At 35.7% G+C, this 8,549-nt stretch overlaps 1 long non-coding RNA gene across 1 annotated transcript; it reads right to left on the bottom strand.

Annotated features, from left to right (window-relative positions):
- Positions 1 to 424: 424 nt before the first annotated feature.
- On the bottom strand, positions 425 to 5,589 carry LOC124892378. The gene is made up of 4 exons (XR_007050217.1): positions 5,541 to 5,589; positions 2,538 to 2,748; positions 2,040 to 2,090; positions 425 to 1,104 (listed from the first exon to the last, which is right to left on the bottom strand). It is a non-coding gene; the product is annotated as an uncharacterized LOC124892378 (long non-coding RNA).
- Between the last annotated feature and the right edge of the window lie 2,960 nt (positions 5,590 to 8,549).

The raw sequence follows: 8,549 nt of genomic DNA on the forward strand, positions 1-8,549 counted from the left end.
ATATGACATTTTATATACATGTATGAAATAGATAAAATATTACCAAAAGACTTTCAGATACATCTTGGTAATAGCTAGTGTAATACCAAAAGATACATCATAGACTATCCAAAAGTTATTGATAATATTTATGAATTTTAAAACTCATCACAAGCACATGAAATCATCAGTTCCTGTTACCAAGAGGCAGGAGTTATCTTGGTTTTCGAACTTTTTATCATTTCAAAAATCACAAAGAAAAGTTTTGGAGGTACCTTCGAGAAGAAAGAAAATACATTAAAATCCATCAACGATGAATAATGAAAAAGATGAAAATGAGCAGACCTAAAAGATTATAATCAATAACCTCATGGTGCATCTTTGAAAGCTAAAGAAAGGAAAGAGCGTAAGCACTATTAATTTGTACCAGCAAGAAATCACGAACTTACCAACTAAACTGAATAACAAATAAATAGTTTCAATTTCGGATTCAAACAATAAAAATACACCATTCTAGAAAGCAATAGAGAAAAAAAACCCTCAAATTTTTTAAGGAAAAAAATTCTAGATTTGGACACCCTTTTTCCCTTTTTTTCCAAAAAATGAAGGTAGACAGCATAAATATGGAGAAAATAGTGTACTTGGTTCAACAAAATTTGAAGAAAAAAATCAAGATTTGGACACCCTTTTTTAAGAAAATGGAGAAAATACATAGCTACACAACACAAAATTTGAAGAAAATTCAAAATTTTAAGAGCCTTTTTTAGAAAATGGAGAATTTAAGGAATTTAAGAAAAAATTAAAGATTTGGACACCATTTAACATCCTTTGTTATCTTCTTGATTCAAGCCTACTTGATCGTGATAAAAGCGCATTTTTTTTATCAGGTGAAAGTTTTTGATATAGTCCACGTTTATCAATCAAGCGGTGCACCCTCCAGTAAATGTCAAGGTCCAGGTCCAACTGGAACTCGATTCGCTGCCAGTATGAATTACGTATCTTTTGTGTTACCATCCAACTCACATCACCAAGGCACAGCTGGCCTTTTCTCAACTGATTTCCCAGTAACTCCACCTGTAAGATTTGCCTTTGTTGTAACGTGGATCCCTCAACAGGTTGTAGCCACTGTTACGACAAGTCAAAAAGGTAAACATATGTTCAAGTTTGCGGCAGCATTTTAATACAACAATACGACACAATACAAAAGATGACAACAATCCAAACAAGCAAATGATCAATAACACACCCTTCACATACTAATTTAGAAATTAAACTTCCTGAATATTGCAAGTATTAATAATTCAAGAACATCTCTCAGCACCATTTAATCAAAGAGTAAATCCTACTTCATCCAACTGTATAAGGCATCAAAATTGTGGAAAGATTATTGGATGTTAACATGTTACGTAAACACGAAAAAGAGCTAAAGTAGAGAGTTGTTTATTTATGGGTGGATCCAGAGTTGCGTGCGAGTTCATGGAAACCCATGTAATAAAGAGATCTTCCCTCTTGACAACACCATGTTCGACCAACTTCTTCAGAACTTGACCGATTTAAAGAAATGGAGAAATAGTCAACAGAGGTAACACTTACAAGTTAGAATAGTAAATTGTTTGTCCAGCGTATGTTTTGAAGCTTCGATGGTTAAGATGCCAATATAATTTTGACAAGTCGCAAATATTGGACACAGGTAGTAAAAAAAAAATGGCATGTCTATTAGTTGCCGAAGCCAACATGACAATAAAAATGTTGATATGTCATTATGATTCTGAAGATTATACTGTATGCGTCTATCTGCGATCCAAGATAAACTTATAAAAATTCAGCCTGCACTACATCAACATTTGAGGAACATGTAACAGGATACATGAAGGGTAAGCAATTACTTAAGGATATCTTTGGTGAAAACAGACATTTTGATGTAACACTTCTTATCGTGTAATTTGTGTATTGACAAATGACAGATTAACATTGTTCATTTGTCGTAACATGTTTAATGCAAGAAATACTTATCTATGATATGAAAAGTCTATATTGGCTTCATAGTTAAATCAAATTACCTCTTTTTCATTGCGATAAACTTGAGCACAATCAATATGACGGTATCCAACCTGTATTGCATAAACGAAAAGTGAATTATTAACTCTGAAAACTGTAGAAAATACCACAAAAGACACAGCTCTAATATTCTTGCACCAGCATCATCCCTTATTATCCGGAATGCACAAAATTCAAGATATATAGATGTGAGACAGCTTTATGTGTTCAGTTGAATTCGTCCCTAATATCAACTTTATGTGGGTCAAACAAGAGGAGTGTCATGTCACATTTCGCAGCAAAGCATGCGATGACACCAGTGAAGTCGTAACTCCTCTGTGTTCATTGCTTCTCTGCCGATAAAACTCATATTTCCTTAAGTAAGAGAAGTAAGATTTAGAGAGCCTTGTGATTTCTTTTTGAGTCCTCTAATCATGTTACGACTACAGATACAGAGGCACTACCACAAGACTTCAGCTACATTTCCAGAGGATTTTAGTTCATTCGACTTCCACTTGTACCTCTTGAGATCTGAAGTCACTTCCACAGAGTGCATAGCTCTGAATGCTGTAGAATTATAACTCAACCAATTTTAGGAGCAAGATAAAACTTTCCATCCCGGAAAAACCTTGTGATTGTCTCAGCTGTTGTGGATGAAACGTCAGTAGTACCCAGAATGTACTCATTTGATGACTTAGCTATTGCTTCAATTGAACCAATAGTTTGATTAAGCTGAAAGTGATCAAAGAAAAGAGGAGTGAGTACAACTATTTGGATGGATAAACGTATGCATTTGATAATGGGCAGTTCTATCATTCTTTAAACCACATGTTATGAACAAGAAAGGGTAATATTATCACAGTACAACAAATCTGATGCAACATAAATAGGAAATACCACATTTACGTCATGGTTGTCAACCCCAGGTATTGATGTAACCACTTGTAGGTAAAATCTCCATCACTTGTACTGATTTTTTCTTCTAACAGTAAGACAAAATGTCTCAGGTTCACAAAAAACATCAGTTGATTAGTCACTAAAGATTGAGGAAGCTGTTCAACCATCTACCTCAGCTTTTATTTTTGCCAATGCATCCTAGCGTTTGCACGCTGCAATAGATATTTTGGAGGTACAGTATATGTATTTTTGAACTTTCGTTTTGTTTAGCTTGGGAGATTTGACATCGCACCCGCGAGCATGTGGTATCTTTACGATTTTTTCAAAGCCCATCTCCCAAGTAGTCACCGCACATAATAAAGGACCAAAAGTAGTCAACTATCCTAATAAAGGACCCACCATGAATCTGATTTGAGGTTCTGCACATGATGATTGATTCTAAGAATCCGTAGTGCATGCACACACAGGCATTTACCAGCTTGTGGATCTGTCATGTGCATTATATAGATGGCTCTCATATCTTATTAAAGACATGTTTCTGATACTGCATGCGTGCTTATGCAAACTTAATGAATTCTTGGTGCTTTCTTTCAAACCCTCTCCTTAGCAACTTGGCTTGTGGGAATAGAGCACCTATTATAGATCTATCAGCATGTGAAGCAGAAAACTTTGTTAAGAATAACTTGAATACAGCACCTGGCAGGGCTGGGTCTTCAACTGTTATCCACATTAGTGACTGTGATGATGAGAAGGCAAAGGTTTGTGTTTCAAAAAGTAATGGTGTAGGCAGGAATTTAACATTTCCACACCAGATAAAAGAAGAGGATGTAAAGGAAACTTCATTGTCCAAGAGGAACAGAAGCTTAAGTGATAGTGACAATGGTGACGGTTCTTTATCTGGCAAACAAAAGACAAGATCTATTCAAGAATTAAATCGTGATGGAAAGCTGTCCTTAGCTCATGACAATTCGCATAGAACGGTGTTTGTGAGAAGATGTGATGACAAAGATGGAGGGAAGTCTTATTCTCAACCTTCTTCCAGAAGATCTGATTTATACAAGCTTGATGATATTGGTGATGATAGATAGTTCTTCAGATTCAGGGAATGATCCCTTGAGTGACAAAAGTATGGACATGTTAAACCAAAGTTACCAGATTAAAAAAGAAAGAATTACAAGATGTAAAATGTTCTCTTCGATCGGAAGATGATTTAAGATTGTCCTTTGAGAAGGACCTTGAACTTTGTATGGATGCAGTATGTGCACTTTATAGGCGACAATTTTGCTCCAAACATCTCTTCCAAGGGCCTTGGTAATACCACGAGACAGGAGTTGAGAGAATCTGATATATTCAGGTGTGTAATTACTTCCTGATCCTTTGACAAGTTTTATCTTTTTAGTGGTAACATTGTTAGTTTGATTATTGAACTGCTATTTTACCTTAGCAGGATAACCACTTAGCAAGTGTTACTGTCAGTGTTTAATAGCAAAGAAGATCAAGAATTCCAATCTTGTATACATAGGGAGAAGACACTTAATAACACCACAACATAAGGACAACATTCAAATTTAGTTGGAACAATTTAAAAGGGGAATTTTCTACTGAAGGTATTGTGTTAAAATACAGACCCAAGATAGATATTTGTGACATGTCTATTGTGGGTTAAGTGATCTGTGATTGGATCTGATTCCAACTACTTGATCAGATCTTACTGCATTTGTTTAATCCAAATATCAAATGGAACATGTAATATCCAATTTGTTTCAATAATCAATCTGATTGTTTTTCTTTGGCTTTGTAGCTAAGTTTGTTTGAACGGGTACTATCTCAATTATACTTTCTATAACTTATTATATGTTCTTTTATGTTTTTTCTCATGCAGCATAACTGTTTTGGGTGAATACTTTCTGTAACTTATTATATGTTCTTGTATGTTTTTTCACGTGCAGCATACGTGTTTTGGATGAATATCTGATCGATGGTGATCTAGAAAATAAACGCAGAAAAGCCGTGGACGAAATAGCTTCAAAGAATCATGAAAAAATGTAAAATCTTAGCTACTAAACTCTGCCATCAACTATATCAGCTATACCTTAGCAAGGAGGATCCTTTGTTTCTCCCAATCCCTAAGTTCTAGTTTCGTAGAAAGGCAGACAGAAAGGTAATCTGCCTTTCATCTATACATATGTTGTTCCCTAGAAAACTAACTAATATGAACTTCCATATTTTGATCACTCCCGGTCCCCAACTGTTGCTGCACAAGATGGAGGCTTTTGCTGCATTTAGACGTTTTACAAGAAGTTGCTAACAAAGATGTCATTCTGATTCACTTTTTGTGACTTTGGTGAGGAGAAAGCAAACAGAGCCTTACAGAACACAGTTTATAAAATGACTACTTTCTGCCGATGTAAATATGTTGTATATGTAATGCGGTAGATACCTTAATGATCAACGCAGGTTGTATTGCAAGAACAATAGTTGGAGAAAGCAAAACAAACGAAATAATTACACAACAGGATCTACAATGAACAAAAAATGGAAGTGGACTTATACATTATAAGAGACCCAAAATAATCACACTCTCTACAGAAACAGAAATGCCTATGCTATGATAAGAGAAAACTTACTGCAAGATCAATCTCGTTGTCTATCCTCCAATTTAAACAGTCAACAAGCTGCAAAATGTTGATTACAGTTAGACTATTTCCTTGATGCTATATTCATCGTGAAGGAATATTGAGATTGAAATGAGAATGAAAACTGTATGCACTCGCCATTTTTTGTGCTTTAGAGACACTGCCATCCTTAGCTTTGAGAAACCTCACCAGAGTTTCGGCTGGGTACCCTTGATGTACATTCTGCACAAATTACGAGGCATATACATACGGTCATTACATAGTTATAGGTTCATGAAACATCACAAATAAGGATCTCCGTTTTTATTTCTCAAACCTATAATTTACTTAGGGCAATGTAAAGATAGCCAACTTTAACTTTCCCCTCACAATCTAACTATTGCACATGCCAGAATGCTTTGCTCTTCTGATTTTGTTCAGGCATTTCACTAATTTAAATTTTGAAGCCAGATGTAATAAACTTATTTTTGTGACTACATGTTATTGAACGGTCACCTTTCTGAAAAATAGTAGTAGTTAAAACCCCTTTCGCTATGTGAACTTGTAACTTTCTTTAATCATATAAATATAAAAAGAGATACTGGTCACTCGCAGAGAGTCAATAATTAAGAATCAGACTGAAATCCCATATGCACGAGAACAATAACAGTGTAAAAGATCGATCTTTGGCTAAAAATTTCAATTAGCAACTGGTGACATCACATTGACCTTTACTATGGATACACTCTTTGGAGTAACATTCGTTTAACACTCTTTACCAAATTATCCATTACATACGGTGAGTTGACAAGTATCTTCTTTGCTTTTAGCTAAAAATACCAAGCTTATCACAAATCACTCGAGCGCCATAAAAAAATACCCTCTCTGTAAGGTCATTATTCTAATATTAATGTCAGATGAATCTTTCTAGATACAATTTACTCCCATTTATTCTTTTTCATTTTATTTCATAACTATTTTGTTATCTTATAAACTTAATATTTCAATCTTTCCACACCTTTAGTTTAGAGGCGAATATATAACATGAAATTGAGAATCTGAAATACCCAAAAAGCATGGATTCAAAAGAATATAAGGAAAAATAAATAAATAAATAAGAATTAGGCAAAAATTAAAAGGTAGAACAAACCGAAAATTTAACCCGTTGTGACACTTTAGAATATGAGAGAGAGGAAAATTTATGATTGTAGATAAATATTGTGTAAAGTTAGGGACATTGCTAAATGCTAAACAAGACAATGCTGAATTACGTTAGAGGGAAGAAAACAAGCATCATACCCGAGAAGTTAGTGTTCCCGTTGTTGTTTGGATCCAAGATTGGAGTTGGCGTTTGAGAGCTTGATGTGTTGGACTACTACTTCCTACTAGTCCAGATTAAACTTGGGCCAGCCTGTTATTGTTTATTTATGTACATGTTTGTATCGGGTCAGACCCAATTGAATGGTCCATTACTTGTATATACATAATCTGCATAACTCAAAATAGAAAATTCATTCATTCTTCTGATTTTTCACTCTCAATAATATCTCAACATTTCAATATTCTCTCTCTAAAGCTTTTCGAAGGTTTCGCTGTCAACATGGTATCAGAGCCAGTGATTTCTCTGATTTCGGGACGTATCTGTTGTTAACCGCATACTTCCCTTGCGAGCGGTGGTTCGTAGTCTAATCTCCTCTCTGGAATTTTCGGTTTTTGGACTGTGCTCGTTGTAATTTTGCCGGCATCAGTCGTTCTTCTTTCGGAAGGTCACCTGACTTCGTTTCTCTTTCGGACGGTCATCGGAGTTTGTTGTTTTTCATCTATTTTTACTTTGAAGGCTGTGTCTCTTTTAGTTACAATGATATTGGTATTCCTGTTCCCTGCCTCTACTGTTGTTCCCAATATCTAGGATTTTCGTATCTACGATTGTGATTCTTGTTTTAACATGGCTACACCTGAGAGCACTTCAACAACTCGTATTTTGTTTCACCCCGATGATTACACTCATCCCTATCACTCGTACTACGTACATCCCTCAAATTTGTTAGGAGCTTCATTAGTCTCTGAATTGTTCGATGGCACATGTTATATCAGTTGGCGTAGATCTATTTTAGTTGCTTTATCAGTTAGGAACAAACTCGATTTTATTCAGGGAACTACTGATATTCTGAGTGTGACCTCACCTCTTTATCGCCAATGGAAGAGGTGTAATGACCTTGTCGTGGCATGGTTGTCAAACTCGATCACTAAAGACATTCGTAGGTCAGTTGTTTATTCTGAATTAGCAAAGGACGTTTGGAAAGAACTAGAAGTTAGGTATGGAACAACTGATGGTGTTAGAGTTTTTGAGCTACGCAAGGATTTAGCTCACATTTCTCAAGGTGCAATGGATATTGCATCCTATTTTACCAAAATTAAACAGCTATGGGATGTGTTGTCTTCCATTTCTACTATTAAGTGTAGTTGTGCTGGGGGAATTCAGTCTAAAAATGAAAAAAAGGTGTATCAGTTCCTCATGGGTCTTAATGAGGTCTACAGTCAGGTTCGGAGTAGCATCTTGATGATGAGGCCTCTTCCCTCTATAGATTCTGTATACAACATTATCGTAAGTGATGAAAAACAAAGACAAGTTTGTTCTACTTCTCAATTTCCTTCTGAATCTGCCTCTTTCCATGTAGCCTCTCACACTCACATTTCCAAACCACCTCCTACTTATAAACACCAGTACTATCCATCTAAAGGAATGCAGACTGATAGACAATATTATACACCTAGGTTCAATTCTAATTTATCCAGATCAGGCCCTAAATCAGCATACACTTCATCCCTATTTTGCAAATATTGTAAGAGATCAGGGCATGTTGTTGCAAAGTGCCACAGATTATGGGGATTTCTGCCTGACTACCAATTTACGAAAGGGTCTGTCCCAAGAAAGGTAGCTGCTTCTGCTGTCTCAGACTCCTCCTTGGAACACCCTCTATCCTGTCCTGATGATCCTGACCAGCCATCTTCTGGTCTTTC

The sequence above is a fragment of the Capsicum annuum genome, unplaced genomic scaffold (assembly GCF_002878395.1).
Source record: "Capsicum annuum cultivar UCD-10X-F1 unplaced genomic scaffold, UCD10Xv1.1 ctg4648, whole genome shotgun sequence".
Classification (NCBI taxonomy): Eukaryota; Viridiplantae; Streptophyta; class Magnoliopsida; order Solanales; family Solanaceae; genus Capsicum; species Capsicum annuum.